Source organism: Aquarana catesbeiana, linkage group LG09, assembly GCF_042186555.1.
Source record: "Aquarana catesbeiana isolate 2022-GZ linkage group LG09, ASM4218655v1, whole genome shotgun sequence".
NCBI lineage: Eukaryota > Metazoa > Chordata > Amphibia > Anura > Ranidae > Aquarana > Aquarana catesbeiana.
In genome coordinates this window covers 6,719,302-6,738,419 of record NC_133332.1, presented here as the reverse complement: position 1 = coordinate 6,738,419, position 19,118 = coordinate 6,719,302, and positions in this window count along the sequence as shown.

Sequence of the window (19,118 nt, the reverse complement as noted above, 5' to 3'; positions counted from 1 at the left end):
TATATATATATATATAATATTTGGGGGTTCCAAGTATTTTTCTAGTGAAAAATTTAGCTTTTTACATGCAAATAAGAGTCAAAATTGGCCCGGTGTTGAAGTGGCTGCTAAGTGCCAGAATCTTTGGGCGTTCCCGTGCGTCCATTTGATGCGCCATGGCGTGTGGTGGAGCATGTACACACAAGTTCTCATCCTTCCGTGTCCTGGTAATCATCTCTGCTTGTGGCATGAAAAAACACGCATTCGTGTGAAACTTCGCTGTGAATGGGGCCTTGGAGAGCACACTGGTGATATCCCTGTCTGGGGCCAATTTTTTAAAAGTGATTCAAAAAAGTAAATTGAAAAAAAAAAAATAAAATAAATAACAATCATGTTATACTTACCTGCTCTGTGTAATGGTTTGCACAGAGCAGCTCTGATCCTCCTCTCTCCGAGTCCCCCGCCGGTGCTTATGGCTCCCACCCCCCGCCCCCACCCCCCGCCAAATCCACTAGTCCATGCTTGCCCTGCCCCCTCTGCTCTCTGGCTGTGATTGACATCACCAGGAGCCAATGGCTCCCACTGCTGTCTCTCTGTCCAATAAGAAGAAAGAGAGCTGGGAGAGCCAGCGCTCTCATACACAGCACTGGATCAAGATCGGGCTCAGGTAAGTATAAGGGGGGGCTCAGCTGCTTTTTTTTACCTTAACGCATAGATCAGGGGTCTCCAAACTACGGCCCTTCATTTGTTCAGGAACTACAATTCCCATCATGCCCGGTCATGTCTGTGAATGTCAGAGTTTTACAATACCTCATGGGACATGTAGTTCTGCAACAGCTGGAGGACCAAAGTTTGAAGACCCCTGGTTTAAAGCGAAGTTCCTCCCCACCCCCCCCCCTCCGGTGTCACATTCAGCACCTTTCAAGGGGGGAGGGGGGAGCAGATACCTGTCTAATCCAGGTACTTGCTCCCACTTCCGGCGAAAGATCGCCGCAGTATCCGCGGCGATCTACGCCATGTCCAGCCCTTCCTCCGTTCCCCCCCCCCCGCTGTCTTCTGGGAGACACACAGGTCCCAGAAGACAGCAGGGACCACTCCGAACGCGCAGCGCCACTTGCGCATGCCCAGTAGGGAATCAGGCTTCACTTCCTGATTCCCTTACTGAAGATGCCGGCGCCTCCACCCGGTGAGCCGAGGTTGACGGGTCGGCATTCGGGTGAGGACATCGCGGGCGCCCCCTGGACAGGTAAGTGTCCTTATTTTAAAAGTCAGTAGCTGCAGTATTTATAGCTGCTGACTTTTAATTTTTTTTTTTTTTTTCTGGCGGAACTTCACTTTTAAGCTTTATGTGAGCGATGGACATGCAATAACAGATCTCTCCTGAAGATGGCGCTAGGAGTGATCCTAGTCCTTTAATAGAAAAGGTCAGAGGGAAGTGGTCGATTCACTGCATTTTAACTGGGAATTTACTTTAACCACTTGCCGACCGCCGCACGCCGATATACGTCGGCACAATGGCAGCGGTGGGCAAATGGGCGTACCTGTACGTCCCCCCTGCTAACGTACAGCGTGACCATGTCCCGTGATGGTGTCACAGAGCCGCAGAACAGGGAGATGCCATTGTAAACAAGGCATTTCCCCGTTCTGCCTAGTGACAGGACAGAGATCTACTGCTCTCTGTCATCGGGAGCAGCGATCTCTGTCATGTCAGTGGTAGCCCATCCCCCCACAGTTAGAATCACTCCCTAGAACACACTTAACCCCTTCATCGCCCCCTAATGTTTAACCCCTTCCCTGCCAGTGTCATTTACACAGTAATCAGTGCATGTTTATAGCACTGATCGCTGTATAAATGTCACCGGTCCCAAAATATTGTCAAAAGTGTCCGATGTGTCTGCCGCAATGTTGCAGTCATGATAAAAATCGCAACATTACTAATAAAAAAATTCAAGTTAGACTTACCGGTAACTTGTTTTCCTTGAGTCTTTCAGGACAGCACTTGAGAGAGTGACTCCTCCCCTTGCCAACAGGAAACACCTCTTCCACCAAACTTTAAAAGGAGGCTCCTTTCCACCCATTGTCAGTAGTAGTAGAGAACCTCCGGCCCCAAACTGGAACACATAATCGAGATATGATTAGTCACAGTATATATATGAAAAAACAATAGGGCGGGATGCTGCTGTCCTGAAAGACTCAAGGAAAACAAGTTACCGGTAAGTCTAACTTGAATTTTCCCTTATCGTCTTTCAGGACAGCACTTGAGAGGATAATAGAGACTTACCCCCCTAGGGAGGGACCACAGCCTGCAGAACCTTTCTGCCAAAAGCCTGATCACCTGCTGACAGGAGATCCAGTCTGTAATGACGGACAAACGTTAAGTAGCTTGACCACGTAGCCGCCTTACAAATCTGATCTGGGGTGGCACCAGCTCTTTCTGCCCATGTAGTGGCCTGGGCTCTTGTTGAATGAGCCCTAATTCCCAGCGGGGAAGATAAACCCATTTGAGAATAGGCTACAGAAATAGCTGTCTTAAGCCATCTAGCCAATGATGCTTTTGATGCTTGTTGGCCTTTCTTGTTTCCAGAGAAAAGAACAAATAATGAATCTGAAACTCTAAACCCTCCTGTTACTTCCAAATACTGTAATAGGATACGTCTTACGTCTAAATTGTGAAACTGCTCTTCCTTTGCACCCGAAGGGTTAGCAGAAAAGGTTGGTAGAGTAATCTCTTGAGACCTGTTACTAAAGCTTGCCACCTTTGGCAAAAACCCCGGATCTACTTTAAGGACAACTCTATCAGGAAAAACTGACAAAAAAGGCTCTTTTACTGATAGGGCGTGCAGTTCACTAATCCTTCTTGCTGAAGTAATTGCGACCAGAAAAATAGTCTTCAAAGTTAAATTCTTTAGGGATATGGCCTGTAAAGGCTCAAATGGTTCTTTTGCCAGAGCCTGCAGAACCACCGAGAGATCCCAATTTGGGAAATGCTTCACCGGTACCGGTCTCGACCTGGAAAGTGCTTTGAAAAATCTCATGATCAGAGTTTCTGAAGATAAGGATCTCTCCAGATAAACTCCCAAGGCAGCCACCTGCACCTTAAGAGTGCTGACCGCCAGATTCTTGTCTGCACCCTTTTGCAAAAATTCCAGCACTGAAACTAGGTCTTTAACCCCCCTATGTTCGGAATGACAGAAAGAAACATAGACTTTCCATACTTTGGCGTAAATATCCCTGGTTACCTTTTTCCTACTGGAAAGCAACGTAGCAGTTAAACGTTCTGAAAAGCCTTTGCTTCTCATTAATTGCTCCTCAGATACCAGGCAGTGAGCTTTAACCTGTCTACCCCTGGATGAAGCACTGGCCCCTGAATCAACAGATCCTGACTGAGCGGGAGATGCCAACATGGTTTGATTGCCAACTGCAGAATCGTGGAAAACCAAGCTCTCTTTGGCCAATATGGAGTAATCAAAATGATTGATACTCTCTCTTTCAGTATTTTCCTCAACACTAGAGGGATTAATCGGAATGGAGGAAAAGCATACCCCAGGTGAAAATCCCACGGATGTGCCAGAGCATCTATCCCCTGAGAGCAAATGTCTCTCTGAAGGGAGAAAAAATTCGGGAGCTGCGTGTTTTGTTTTGAAGCAAACAGATCTACCTGCGGAAGGCCCCAAACACTGGTGATTAATGCAAACACCTTCCTGTTCAGACTCCACTCTGATTCCTGAACTTTTTGTCGGCTCAGATAATCCGCTACTTCGTTCAATGTGCCTTTTAGATGGACTGCGGATAGAGATAGTAAGTGGTTCTCCGCCCACTCCAGAATCTCTACTGACAGCAAGTGAAGGGCCCTGCTTCTTGTGCCTCCCTGTTTGTTCAGGTAGGCTATGGCCGTGGCATTGTCCGACAAAATCTGGACATGGCAACCTATGAGGTTTTGAGAGAAGAAAGCTAATGCTAGGGCAACTGCCTTCAGCTCTCTCCAATTTGAGGATCTTTGGGCCTCGAACTGGGACCATGTTCCCTGCGCTAAGGCTTGACCCATGTGGGCCCCCCATCCCTGCAAACTGGCGTCTGTTGTGACCACTTTCCCGGTCGGAAACGACCAAAGAAGACCTCTTTGCAGTACCACCTGACTTTTCCACCACCAAAGTGAACGTTTGACTTTGGTGGGAATCTTTACTTTTGTATCCAAACTCTCCGTCCTGTGGTTCCATGTCCTTAGAAGGAACCTCTGGAGAGTCCTGAAATGCAGCCTTGCCCATTGGATGGCTGGCATTGAAGAGGTTAATGTCCCCAGAGCCGACATAACCTTTCGGACTGAAATCAGTTGATTTGTTTGTAGTGCCGTTATTACCCTTTGGACCTTGATCTTTTTCTCTTCTGGGAGAAAAATCTTTTGCTCCACTGAATCTATCAAATAACCCAGAAACAGTACTTGCTGAGCTGGGATGAAATTTGATTTTTGAACATTCACTATCCACCCTAGTGACTCCAAATGACTGCGGGATCTGTTCAAATCCTCCTGCAACTTTTCCCTGGATGGGGCAAAAAAGAGGAGGTCGTCCAGATATGGAATTACCGCAATCCCCTGGAGTCGAAGAGGGGCGAGAGCTTCCGCCATTATCTTCGTAAAAATACGAGGAGCTGACGACAGGCCGAAGGGAAGGGCCCTGAACTGAAGATGTATAATCTCCTTGCCCATATTCACCGCAAACCTCAGGAACTTCTGGGACTGAGGTGCTACAGGAATATGAAGATAAGCATCCCTCAGATCGATTGATGCCATAAAACAATCTTTTGTCAGAATGTTTCTGACCGTGAAAATTGAGTCCATACAAAACTTTTTGTATAGGACTGACTTGTTCAGGGGTTTTAGGTTGAGGATAAGACGGAAGTTTCCGGATGGTTTTCTTATCAGAAAGATGTGTGAATAGAAACCCTGACCCTGTTCTTCTGGGGATACTGGTATCACTACCCTCTGGTGCCTCAGATCCTTTAAAAGGTTCTTCATGGCCAGAGCCTTTGTTAGATCCCTTGGTAGGTTTGTTACAAAGAATCTTTCTGGCGGGCGATCCGAAAACTCTAACCTGTAAACTTGGGACAGCATGTCCAAAATATATAGACTTTCTGTCATGCTGGCCCAAAGGGGAAGGAAACTTTGAAGCCTTCCCCCCACTGGTACGCACAAGTCATTTCCTTTGCCTTTACCCTTCTGCGATGCCCAATTTTTTCTTTTCTCCTGGGGTTTGGTTTGTTCTTGAGCCCTTTGGGAACGAAAAAACCGTTTAACTGGCTGCTTTTTCTTTTTGATGGGAAAAGACTTCTTTTTATCAGCAGTTCTATCTAGAACCGCATCTAAATCAGGTCCAAAAAGCAAGTCACCCAGGAACGGTATCCCACACAGCTTGTTTTTGGATGCCGCGTCCCCCGGCCAAGTTTTCAACCACAGAGCCCTTCTGGCTGAGTTGGCTAGGGCAGCAGATCTAGCTGTCATTTTAATTGATTCCGCTGAAGCATCCGATATAAATGCGACAGCGGCAGACAGAGTTGAAAATGAATCCAAAATTTCTTGTTTTGGTGAGTCTGCTGAGATATGGGCCTTAAGTTGCTCTAACCAGAACTCCATATTTCTGGATACCACTGTAGTTGCCATAGTAGGTTTAAGATTTCCCATGATGGATTGCCAAGCCCTCTTTAGTAGCTGGTCCATCCTTTTATCCATGGGATCTCTCAACACCCCCATGTCCTCGAATGCCAAATCTGTAGACCTCGAGACCTGGGAAAACGCGGCATCTAGTTTGGGGTTTTTGTTCCAAACCGCCGCTGGATCCTCATCAAAAGGGAAACGCCTTTTTAAGCCTTTGGGAAAGAAAGGCTTTCTCTCTGGCTCTGCCCACTCTTTCTTAATAGCTTCAGAAATAACAGAGTGTACTGGGAAATTGCGATTTTTGTGCTTGCTAAGCCCTGCATACATTTTATCATGCAGAGATAACTCCTTTCTTTCCTCCTCCAGACCCAGTGTGGTATAGATTGCTTTTAACAGGCCATCTACCTGTTCTAAAGACAATTTAAATCTTGAAGGTAAATTTTCTCCTTCCTCACCCTCATCAGAATCCTCAGATTGAGAGGGGGAATGTCCCTCTGGGGTAGGAGATGCCTCAGTCTCCATCACCGGGACTATAAGTGAGCCTTGGGAGGACTGTGAGGTAGTAGGCTGACTCAGGGATGGGTTTGCTAGGGAAGAGCGAAATGATTGAATAGTCGCATCAAGTTCCTTTTTAACTGATGCAATCAAGTCGCTGCAAGCGGAAGAAGCTTCTTCTTTAACTAGCAAATCAATACAAGCTTGACATAACGTCTTCTTCCATCCTTCAGGTAGCTTGGATTTACATGAAGGACATTTTCTTTTTGCCACTGGATCAGAGCTCTTGGCCTGCCATGAGACAAAAGAAGAAACCATCCCAGTGAGACAACCTGTCCTATACCCAAGGATGCTCACCACAGGTGCACAGTAAGAGCTAACTGCTTTATGTGCCCAGACAGGCCCCTGCCACCGGGGGGGGGGGGGGATAGAGAGAGAGAGACCCCACAGTACAGGGAAGACAGTATACAACTGCACCTTACCTGGGCCTTGCTGGTGCCTGTGCCTGTCCCACTCGCTGCCGCCATCGATTCCATCGAGGAGCGCTTGCTGTGTTTGTGTGGCTAAACGCCGGTTCCGGACTCCAATAGCGCCTGTGCGCCGGACCAGAACCGCTAAATAAGCACCAGCCCCGTTCCTCCCCTTTCCCTCTGCGATTTCCGGCGGAAATGACGCCGCACGCCTGTTCCGTGGGCGCCGCCCCCTCCGGATGCCTCACTTCCGGCGGATGGAGCCCCGCTGCCATCCCCAATATGGCGGCGGTGCAATGAGCAACAGGCGGTGGACCTGAGAAAAAAATATAGTAAACGGCCACCGCCTGTCTTGCCGCCGCCTAGGAGCGATGCCCACGACAGTCGGACTCACCCTGAGCCCATATGAAGAGGGAGAGGGAGCCCAGCCAGCAGCACTTCACCTCAGCTGTGGAATGGGAGGAACAGCTCTCATGAGGTAAAAAGTGTTTGATGAAAAAAACCAGGAAACCTGAGCTCCCAGGACAGCACCTGAGAGCCCTGACTTCCCCACAAAGTGTTCCCTCCGGAGGAAACACAAAAACTGACAATGTGTGGAAAGGAGCCTCCTTTTAAAGTTTGGTGGAAGAGGTGTTTCCTGTTGGCAAGGGGAGGAGTCACTCTCTCAAGTGCTGTCCTGAAAGACGATAAGGGAAAATAATAATAATAAAAATAAAAATGCCATGAATCTATCCCCTATTTTGTAGATGCTATAACTTTTGCGCAAACCAATCAATATACGCTTATTGCAATTTTTTTTTTTTTATACCAAATATATGTAGAAGAATACGTATCGGCCTAAACTGAGGAAAATAAATGTCTTTTTTTTATATATTTTTGGGGAGATATTTATTATAGCAAAAAGTAAAAAATATTGCTTTTTTTTTTTCAAAATTGTCGCTCTTTTTTTTTTATAGCGCAAAAAATAAAAACGGCAGAGGTGATCAAATACCATCAAAAGAAATCTCTATTTGTGGGGGGGGGGGGAAGGACGTCAATTTTGTTTGGTTGCAACGTCGCAACGACCGCGCAATTGTCAGCTAAAGCGACGCATCGCCGAATCGCAAAAAGTGCTCTGGTCAGGAAGAGGAAGGGGGGTAAATCCTTCTGGCGCTGAAGTGGTTAAGCTTTATGTGAGTGATGGACATGCAATGACTGAATTTGAAAAAGAGAAGCACTAAATTGCCACGTCCGTAAATTAGGGAGAAAAAAGAGGGAGTGCTACTAAGAGTACCACCAAAAGGTTGGACTTTGTAAGCCAGGAAACAATGGAGAGATAACAAGAAATATACTGTCACACCAATAAGCAAAACAATTAAAAGCCCCTGTTGAAGTCCAATTGGATGAAACGCGTCGGTAAGGGTACACTTTTCCCTACACTTTATTTTATCCTACGTGATCACACTTTTAATTGTTTTGCTTATTGGTGTGACCCAATAAATGTATTTTTTGATCCGCACTATTGGCGCATTTTAATTCCCCCCCCCCCCCCATATCCCTGGGATTCCATACGAGATTCAGATACCTCCATCTTTCCCTCAAGGTTCCTCTTGATTGATGGTCATCATCCTGACTGTTGGAGCGGAGAGGAGATGTCCCTTGAGATCTGGGATTCCCTTCAGGACAACTTCCCCTTTGGATCTCTACGCCTGTTTGATTCGGTGTCGCCGACATTGGAATCCACCTGTTCTGGTAAGAGTATTCCATCTATTTCCAACTCAAGATTTCCATGCTGATGAATCGTAGATCAGAAGATCTCCCATTCACATTGGATTTAGATTTTACTTTTTACACTATGGGGCTTCATTGTTTCACCTATTCATACTCATGTCTTAGTTTATAATACACATGAGCTATTGAACTTTACTCATCACTTTGGTCTTCTGCCTTTTATGTCCCAGTGGGCTGTATCCACTGGCCACTGCATTATCTCTTCATATTTTGGATTTCATTTTTGTTTTAGCGCTACATTTATATTATAGTATATATCGAATATTGGTCACATTTGTGTGTAGCAGCTTCACTTTTTTTTTATATTGGGTTAGCTCAGTGTTGTTATTATTAGTTTCATTTCATGCATATGTTACAGTTTGTACAGTGAGCCCTTGTGCGGCTAACGCGTTTCGCCGTTAGGCTTCTTCAGGACACGGTCAAGGTTCAAAAAGCGTAACAAGTAAGAGACAAGAGAACGAATCTCACTCTCTGAAATGAGATACATTGACATTAAAATCATAGCACAAACATAGAATAACATGTTGTATTAAAAAGCATATGTTGATCCAAATAGGGGAAAACTCAAAAGGAGACAAATAGCATTGACGGGTACCTTAGATTGAAAAAATGCTTAGAAGCTCTGTAATGGGAAGTGCAGAAATACGTTAGAGAGCTCGGGTAGGCAGGAAAATTGTTCCCAGACATGCAGTGACAGATCTCTCCTGAAGATGGCGCTAGGAGCGATCGAGTCGATTTGCAGATCCTAGTCCTTTAATAGAAAAAGGTCAGAGGGAAGCGGCCAATTCTTTCCATTCTAACTGGAAATTGACTTTAAGTTTAGCGCGCACCTTGGTAAACGTGAGACCAGAAAATGGCTATTTGTATCGAAGTGCTGGTGGCTGGAGATATATCAGTGACAATAATTTTATTTTCAGAATTAAATAGATTGGAAAGTGGTGAAGATAAAAAAAGAGAGAGAGAGAGAGAGAGAGAGAGAGAGACAGAGGGAGAGAGAGAGAGAGAGAGGGAGAGGGAGAGAGAGAGAGGGAGAGGGAGAGAGAGAGGGATGGCACAATTAATGTACGGTCCTTGTAATGTACAGAGTGTCTCATAATTTATGGTGTAACGAACGCGGCAGAATATACATTTACTGTAAACGTGGATCTCTCTTGCAGGAATAACGATAGATCAGAGGAGAGGCAAAGGCTAAGCTTGTTAGGTTCTGACCACACTAAATAATTAAACTCCTGAGCTGAGACAAATGGATCGCGGCACAACGCTGCGGGCATCTTACTTACATCTACCAGCAACATTTTTTGGCAGGGAGCGAGCTGAAATCGCATTGCGCCAATTCACGCCATAACTCAATCTGAGGAATCGGCCGTCATGTTTAAACGCACAAATATCTAACAATCTAGACACTCGCCTCCGACAACATATTAACCACTTAGACCCCTTTCACACTGGAGCGGTTTTCAGGCGGTATTGCGCTAAAAATACCGCCTGAAAACCGCCCCTAAACAGCCTCCGCTGTTTGTTCAGTGTGAAAGCCCGAGGGCTTTCACACTGAAGCGGTGCGCAGGCAGGGCGGTGAAAAAAGTCCTACAAACCGCTTTTTTGGAGCGGGGAAGGAGCGGTGTATTCACCGCTCCTTCCCCGCTCCTGCCCATTGAAATCAATGGGACAGCGCGGCTATACCGCGGCAATACCGCGGCTATAGCCGCGCTGTACGAGGGATTTTAACCCTTTTTCGGCCGCCAGCGGGGGGGTAAAACCGCACCGCTAGCAGCCGAATACCACTGCAAGAACGACGGTACAGCAGCGCTAAAAATAGCGCTGTTGTACCGCCGACGCCCCCACCGCCCCAGTGTGAAAGGGGCCTTAAGGACTGAGCCTCTTTTTTTGAGATTTGTATATGTATAATATTATTATATTATTTGTATGATATATATATATTATTATATTATTATTATATTTATAACATTATATATTTTTTTTTTATATAACATTATACTTTATATAATGTTACTTTATACTATACTTTACTTTACTTTATTTATTTTTTTTCTAACACCCTAGAGAAAAAAATGGCGGTCGTTGCAATACTTTCTGTCACACCGTATTTGCTCGGCGGTCTTACAAGCGCACTTTTTTTGGGGGGGGGGGAATGAATTAAAAAATAAGACAACAGTAAAGTTAGCCCAATTTTTTTCTTTAAATATCGTGAAAGATAATGTTACGCCGAGTAAATTGATACCCAACATGTCAAGCTTCAAAATTGCGCCCCCAGCTCGTGGAATGGCGATAAACCCTTAAAAATCTCCTATGGCGATGTTTAAAAAATTCTACAGGTTGCATTTTTTTTTTCTAACACCCTAGAGAATAAAAAGGCGGTCATTGCAATAATACTTTCTGTCACACCGTATTTGCTCAGCGGTCTTACAAGCGCACTTTTTTAGGGGGGAAACAAATTAAAAAATGAGACAACAGTAAAGTTAGCCCATTTTTTTCTTTTTATATTGTGAAAGATAATGTTACGCCGAGTAAATCGATACCCAACATGTCAAGCTTCAAAATTGCGCCCCCAGCTCGTGGAATGGCGACAAACCCTTAAAAATCTCCTATGGCGATGTTTAAAAAATTCTACAGGTTGCATGTTTTGAGTTACAGAGGAGGTCTAGGGCTAGAATTATTGCTCTCGCTCTACCGATCACGGCGATACCTCACATGTGTGGTGTATTGAACAGCGTTTGGAAAAATTCATTAAAAAATAAGACAACAGTAAAGTTAGCCCAATTTTTTTTTTATATTGTGAAAGATAATGTTACGCCGAGTTAATTGATACCCAACATGTCACGCATCAAAATTGCGCCCACTCGTGGAATGGCGACAAACTTTTACCCTTAAAAATGTCCATAGGCGACGTTTAAAAAAATTCTACAGGTTGCATGTTTTGAGTTACAGAGGAGGTCTAGGGCTAGAATTATTGCTCTCGCTCTACCGATCGCGGCGATACCTCACATGTGTGGTTTGAACACCGTTTTCATATGCAGTCGCTATTCACGTATGCGTTCGCTTCTGCACGTGAGCTCAGCGGGACGGGGCGTGTTTAAAAAAATTTTTTTTTTTTTCTTATTTATTTTACCTTTTAATTTTTATTTTTACACTGTTTTTTTTTTTTTTTTTTAAATTGTTCGCTTCTGCATGCGAGCACAGCGGGACGGGCGCGGTTTTTTTTTTTCTTATTTATTTTACCTTTTATTTTTACACTGTTTTAAAAAAAAATTGGGTCACTTTTATTCCTCTCGTGGAATGGCGACAAACCCTTAAAAATCTCCTATGGCGATGTTTAAAAAAATTTTACAGGTTGCATGTTTTGAGTTGCAGAGGAGGTCTAGGGCTAGAATTACTGTTCTCACTCTACCGATCGTGGCGATACCTCACATGTGTGGCTTGAACACCTTTTGGAAAAATGAATTAAAAAATAAGACAACAGTAAAGTTAGTCCAATATTCCTTTTCTATATTGTGAAAGATGATGTTACGCCGAGTTAATTGATACCCAACATGTCACGCTTCAAAATTGCGCCCGCTCGTGGAATGGCAAAAAACTTTTACCCTTAAAAATCTCTAACGTTTAAAAAATTCTACAGGTTGCATATTTTGAGTTACAAAGGAGGTCTAGGGCTAGAATTATTGCTCTCGCTCTAACGATCGTGGCGATACCTCACATGTGTGGTTTGAACACAGTTTTCATATGCGGGCGCTACTCACGTATGCGTTCGCTTCTGCACGTGAGCTCGGCGGGACGGGGCGCGTTTAAAAAAAATAATTTTTTTTCTTATTTATTTTACCTTTTAATTCTTATTTTTACACTGTTTTTTTTTTTTTTTTTTTTTTAAATTGTGTCACTTTTATTCCTATTACAAGGGATGCTTACATTCCTTGTAATGGGAATAAAAGTGACACAATTAAAAAAAAAAAAAAAAAAAAAAAAAAAAAAACAGTGTAAAAATAAAAAATAAAAGGTAAAATAAATAAGAAAAAAAAATAAAAAATTTTAAACGCCCTCCGTCCCGTCAAGCATGACAGGACCTCTTAAATAAGAGCTCTGGGGGGTCAAAAAAACCTCACATCTCATATTTACACTAAAATGCAATAAAAAAAAAAAAATTGTGTCATTAAAAAAATAAAAATAAAAAAAATGACCCTTTAAGAGCTATGGGCGGAAGTCACGTTTTGACGTCGCTTCCGCCCTGCAATGGTATGGAGACGGGTGGGAATCTTCTCCCTCACTCTTCTCCATGCCACTGACGTGAGAGGTTCCGATCGCCTCCGCCGCTGCCAACAGCTCCGGTAAGCGCCGGAGGGCACCGGAGCGCAGTGGGAGCTCTTTCCCACCACCGATAAAAGTGATCTCGCGGCGAATCCGCCGCTGTGACCACTATTATCGGGAACCGGACCGCCGGCCGAAAAAGAGGATACCGGGGTTATGGCAGCTAGCTGCTGCCATAACAAAGATATCCCTCTTCAAAGTTAGGACATATATCGGCGTGCAGCGGTCCGTGGTTAATATAACATATATACATAATAATATATTTTTATTATATTCAGACTGGGCTGTGGCTTCCCAAGCAACTGAGATAGTCACACAAAAATCTGTTGCCACTCAGGAGGTCTGGGCCACTGTCTGGGGGCAGGTTTGGCATCAATGGGGCACTGGGGGGGTTGACGATGATGTCAGCAACAGCAGTTTGGCCACATCCACTGTTTGCCGCAGCGCGCTGCCTTACCACTCTCTTTGAGGGACCCAAAGATGCCCCAGATCTTTTATAAACCTATAGTTCAGTGGTCTCCAAACTGCGGCCCTTTGCTTGCCTTTATCCGGCCCTTGGGGGATTATTTATTCCACTGATACGAGACACTAGTGGAGCACCATTTCTCCCACCAACACCACTATTGGGGCACTATTTCTCCCTATGATACCAACGATGGGGAACCATTCCTCCACCCTAATACCAAATGCTTACTCCCACTGATGCCAGGAAAATTTCCACCCCCGCCGGCCACACTCCTAGAGTCTGAAGGACAATAAACCGGCCCTTTGTTCAGAATGTTTGAAGACCCCCTGCTATAGTGTATGCTATGAAGAAAAAAAGTGCCCTGTGCCGATGAAGTGTTTGGGTTTGGCTTGAAGAAAAGGGTGGAAACCCTAGCTGGAGTGCTAAGTGATACGATTTTTTTTAGTATAGGTAAATTGCCAGGCTTGGCTGGTAGCCAAGCCTGTGTGTTTTTCTGGGCCGGGTGACTCTGGTAGGTTCCTTCTCAAGAAGGCACATGTACAGCCCGTCTGAGGTTGGCCAATGAACATCTAAATGATTCAGAGAAGGTTCGAGAGAAAGTTCTGTGGTCTGATGAGACCATAACTGAGCTCTTTGGCATGAACTCAACTCGCCGTGTTTGAAGGAAGAAAATTGCTGACTATGACCCTAAGAAGACCATCCCTACAGTCACACACGGAGGTGGAAACATGATCCTTTGGGGCTGTTTTTCTGATAAAGGTCTAGGCCAACTTTGCCGCATTGAGGGACCAATGGACGGGGCCATGTATTGTAAAATCTTGGATGAGAACCTTCTTCCCTCAGCCAGAACACTGAAGATGGGTCGTGGATGGGACTTCCAGCATGACAATGACCCAAAACATACCACCAAGGCAACAAAGGAGTGGCTCAAGAAGAAGCAAATTAAGGTCATGGAGTGGCCTAGCCAGTCTCCAGACCTTAATCCTATAGAAAATTTATGGAGGGAGCTGAAACTTCGAACTGCCAAGAGACAGCCAAGAAACCTTAAGGATTTAGAGAAGATCTGTAAAGAAGATTGGACCAAAATCCCTCCTGAGATGTCTGCAAACCTGGTCACCAACTACAAGAAACGTCTGACCTCTGTGATCGCCAACAAGGGTTTCTCCACCAACTACTAAGTCATGTTTTGCTTGCTTTTTTCCCCCACTGGTGAGGTGCCATATAAATATGTTTTTTTTTTTGTTTAGTTTTTTTTTTTTCTCAGGAAAGAGATACAAGCTATATATGGAGTACATTCTATTCAGTGCAAACATGGAAGGCATGGATTCTAAAGAAGTAAGTCTCTCACGAAAACACGTTGGCCCTAGATGCCTACATCATCATACTGACTATATGTACTCTGGCCTTTACACACACATGAACTTGCATCCACTGGGATGCCATTAAAGTTCATGTGTGTGTAAAGGCCGGCGTCTCAATACTTTTGACAATATAGTGTATGTGGCCTCTCGGCAGGTGGGCTCTAACACGCATATATAAATATATATACGGTCCTGTGTTTACAATTTACCATGCTGAGAGGACACTCCCTGTGCGCTCCCAGCGGGTAGCCAGCGGGGGATCAGTAAGCTCCCGATCGCAATCCCTGTGACAGCCAATCACAGCATTTACATGACCCAAATGCCCGCCTCCGCTCCTGGCTTTTGGAATTCTTAAAGGGCAAGGAGGAGGTCGGTGGGGAGGGGTTAACATTGTGTGATTTCTCAGTGGCACATATAAAGTCCCGTTTCTTATCCCTGCCCCCGATGGGGAGTTGTAGGGTGTAGGTTTTTTTTTTTTTTTCGTATGGTCAGAAATTTTAAGGCGTTTCACAGACTGTGCTCTGGACATGTGCACTGCCAAAAAAAAAATGTTTGTTTTTGTTTCATTCATTTTTTTTTTTTAAGTTTTTCGGGTCATGATCGAAATTCGTTATTTCGAATAAATTCGTAAATTCAATAAATTTGGAAATTTAAAATCCGAAAATTCTGAAATACAAAGATTCAAAAATTAAAAAATCCGAAAATTCAAAAATCCAAAAATTCAAAAAAATCTAAAAAATCCGAAAATTAAAAAATCCGAAAATTAAAAATAACTAACTAAAAAAAATAATATAGACATGTGCACTGCTGGAAAATTTGTTAGTTTATGTTTCGTTCGTTTTTTTTTGTTTTTTTTTGTTTTTTCGTTTTTCGGGTCATTCGTTATGATTGCAATTTGTAAATTCGTTAAATTCGAAAATAAGAAAGAAAATCCAAAAATTTAAAAGAATAACTAACTAATAATAACTAATTATTAAATTATAGATATTAGAATTTCCTTTCAAATTTGGGTGTTAGTGAACGTACCGAATACGAATTTATCCGAAGTTATGAATTATCCGAAATATCGAATGCCGCATCTAAACGAATGGAACGTAACGAATTACCAATAATAAATAATAATAATAAAAAGTTTTTATTATTATTATTTATTAATATTAATTAATTACATTCCATTCGTTTAGATGCGGCATTCAATATTTCGGATAATTCATAACTTCGGATAAATTCGTATTCGGTACGTTCACTAACACCCAAATTTGAAAGGAAATTCCAATACCTATAATTTAATAATTAGTTATTATTTCAGATTTTCTAATTTTCGTGTTTTCTAAATTTCGGACTTTCGTTCTTATTTCTGGATCTTCATTCTTTTGAATTTTCGTTCTTATTCTCAGGTTTTCGTTCTTTTGAATCTTCAGATTTTTGTTCTTATTCTCGGATTTTCAGTCTTATTTTCGGATTTTCGTTCTTTTGAATTTTCAGATTTTCTTTCTTATTTTTGGATTTTCACTCTTTTGAATTTTCAGGTTTTGGTTCTTATTTTCGGATTTTCGACTTTTCGGATTTTAGAATTTTCGAATTTCCCAGTTTTTGAATTTTCAGATTTTAGTTCTTTTGAATTTTTCAGATTTTCGTTCTTATTTTCAGATTTTCATTCTTTTGAATTTTCGGACTTTCCTTCTTATTTTCAGATTTTCGTTTTTTTTTTTCATTTTTGGATTTTCGTTCTTATTTTCGGATTTTTGTTCTTTTGAATCTTCAGATTTTCTTTCTTATTTTCAGATTTTCAGTCTTATTTTTGGATTTTCATTCTTTTGAATTTTCGGATTCTCATTCTTATTTTTTGATTTTTGTTCTTTTAAATTTTCAGATTTTCGTTTCTATTTTCGGATTTTCGTTCCTATTTTTGGATTTTCGTTCTTTTGAATTTTCAGATTTTCGTTCCTATTTTCGGTTTTTCGACTTTTCGGATTTTTGAATTTTTGAATTTTCGAATTTCTCAATTTTTGAATTCTCAGATTTTAGTTTTTTTTTTTAATTTTCGAATTTTCCTTCTTATTTTCGGATTTTCGTTCTTATTTTTGGATTTTCGCTCTTATTTCGGATTTTCATTCTTTTGAAATTTCAGATTTTCGTTCTTTGGAATTTTCAGATTTTCGTTCCAATTTTCGGATTTTCGACTTTTCGGATTTTTTGAATTTTCGAATTTCTCAATTTTTTAATTTTCAGATTTTAGTTTTTTTTTAATTTTTGGATTTTCGTTCTTATTTTCGGATTTTTGTTCTTTGGAATTTTTCTGTTTTTTTTTTTCTTATTTTCGGATTTTCATTCTTTAGAATCTTCGGATTTTCGTTCTTATTTTCGAAATTTTCGAAATTTCTGAATTAACAAGTTTGTCAAATTTCGGTGAAAAAACTAATTCAGAACGAGACGAACTGCACGTGCGTCTACTGTGCTCCACCAGCTTCTCCTCCGGCCAGCTTGGCCTGGGTTTTTTTTAAAGTTACGGCAAAACCTTTTTTTTTCTTAGATGGAGTGGTGAATTCTAATAACAGAACAAGGGGACAGAATCCCCCCCCAAAAAAATTTAATTTAATTTTTAATTGGAGTTCTACTTTAATCTTGCAGATTTTCGTTGTTGCTCTGTTTCAGGTCACCACCCCATTGTCCCATTTCATCGAACACTCCTCTTAAGTACATAAAGACTTTATGATGATCGCCGCGCACGTTTCATCCCCGGGAGCGGGACAGATGCGATTAGCAGGCAGCTTTGCGACCGCCGGTCACTCTACACTTGCGCCGCGGAAATGGCATCTGCGTTACGGCACGGCGAGGGTTTTGAGTGACACACGGTGGAAAATTAACCGTCGTGGCGCATTCCGCAGAGACTCCGCGGCTGAACAATCACTTATGCATACAGTCAATCATTCCTCGGCATTGATATGCAATGTCTGCCGGAGAACCAGTCTATTTATCGCCGGTAATAATAAAGGAAAATGGTTTCTCTGGGTTCGGAAATTTGAATTGCTAAACCCGACTCATTGGATGAATCAGGGAAAAGAACCGACTTCAGCCGAGACACGAGGAAAATGCAATACAAACTCACCGAGAATTTCTCCCCCCCCCCCAACATAATACGGCGCGGATAAATGGAAAGAATAATTTACTCCTCAGACGCCGTAATGGATAACCGCCAGTTTTCACTCCTTAAAAAAAAAAAAAAAAAGACGCGGACGACATTTAAAGTAGATGTAAACCCGATCGCCAAAATTCCACATCAGCTTTCACTTGATAACGCCATTCCAAAGGTCATTTTCTATTCATCTTCTATACAATATATTTCTTTTAATGTTATAATTTAATTAACCACTTAAGGACCAAGCCAATTTCTGAGATTTGTTGCTAAAAACATTTTTTTTTTGCTAGAAAATTTACTTAGAACCCCCCAAACATTATATATATATTTTTCTAACACCCTAGAGAATAAAATGGCAGTCGTTGCGACACTTTCTGTCACACCGTATTTGCGCAGCGGTCTTACAAGCGCAACTTTTTTTTGGAAGAAATACACTTTTTTGAATTAAAAAAAAATTTAAAAAATAACAGTAAAGTTAGCCCATTTTTTTTTTTATATTGTGAAAGATGATGTTACGCCGAGTAAATTGATACCCAACATGTCACGCTTCAAAATTGCGCCCCCCCCCCGCTCGTGGAATGGCGACAAACTTTGACCCTTAAAAATCCCCATAGGCGACGTTTAAAAAAAATTCTACAGGTTGCATGTTTTGAGTTACAGAGGAGATCTAGGGATAGAATTATTGTTCTCGCTCTACCGATCGCGGAGATACCTCACATGTGTGGTTTGAACACCGTTTTCATATGCGGGCGCTACTCACGTATGCGTTCGCTTCTGCGCGTGAGCTCGGCGGGACGGGGCGCGTTTAAAATTTTTTATTTTTTTTTAATTTATTTTAACTTTTATTTTATTTTTTTACACTGTTCTTTTAAAAAAAAAATGTGTACACTGTACCCAAATAAAATGTTACATAGTTACAAGTTAGTTGAAAAAAGACACCAGTCCATTCTAGTTCACCAAGTATGTCCTTTTTTCCCCACAAATAGATATTTTTTTTTGGCAGGATTTAATCACCACTGCGTTTTTTTATTTTTTGCGCTATAAGCAAAAAAAAAAAAATTTTGAAAAAAAAAAAAATATATATATATTTTTTACTTTTTGCTATAAAACATATCCAGTAAAAAAAATCAGCTTTAACTTGATAATGCCATTCGAAAGGTCATTTTCAATATATCTAGTATACAATATATTTAGTTTAATGTAATAATTTAAATAAAAATGCAGTTTAATTAATTTTGTAAACTCATTAAATGAATTGGTAATATTTAACCACTTGCCCTCCGGAAAGGTTTACCACCCCCCCCCCCCCCCCGGCCATGTTTTGCGATACGACACTGGCCCGCATGCGCACCTGCTATAGCTGTTTAAAGGGCCGCCGTACAGCTACGGCAATTTGTGCAGGAGAGCCAACCTGCCACCATAGAATGACGGCGGCTGGTCGGCTAGTGGGTTAACTGACAATTGCGCGGTC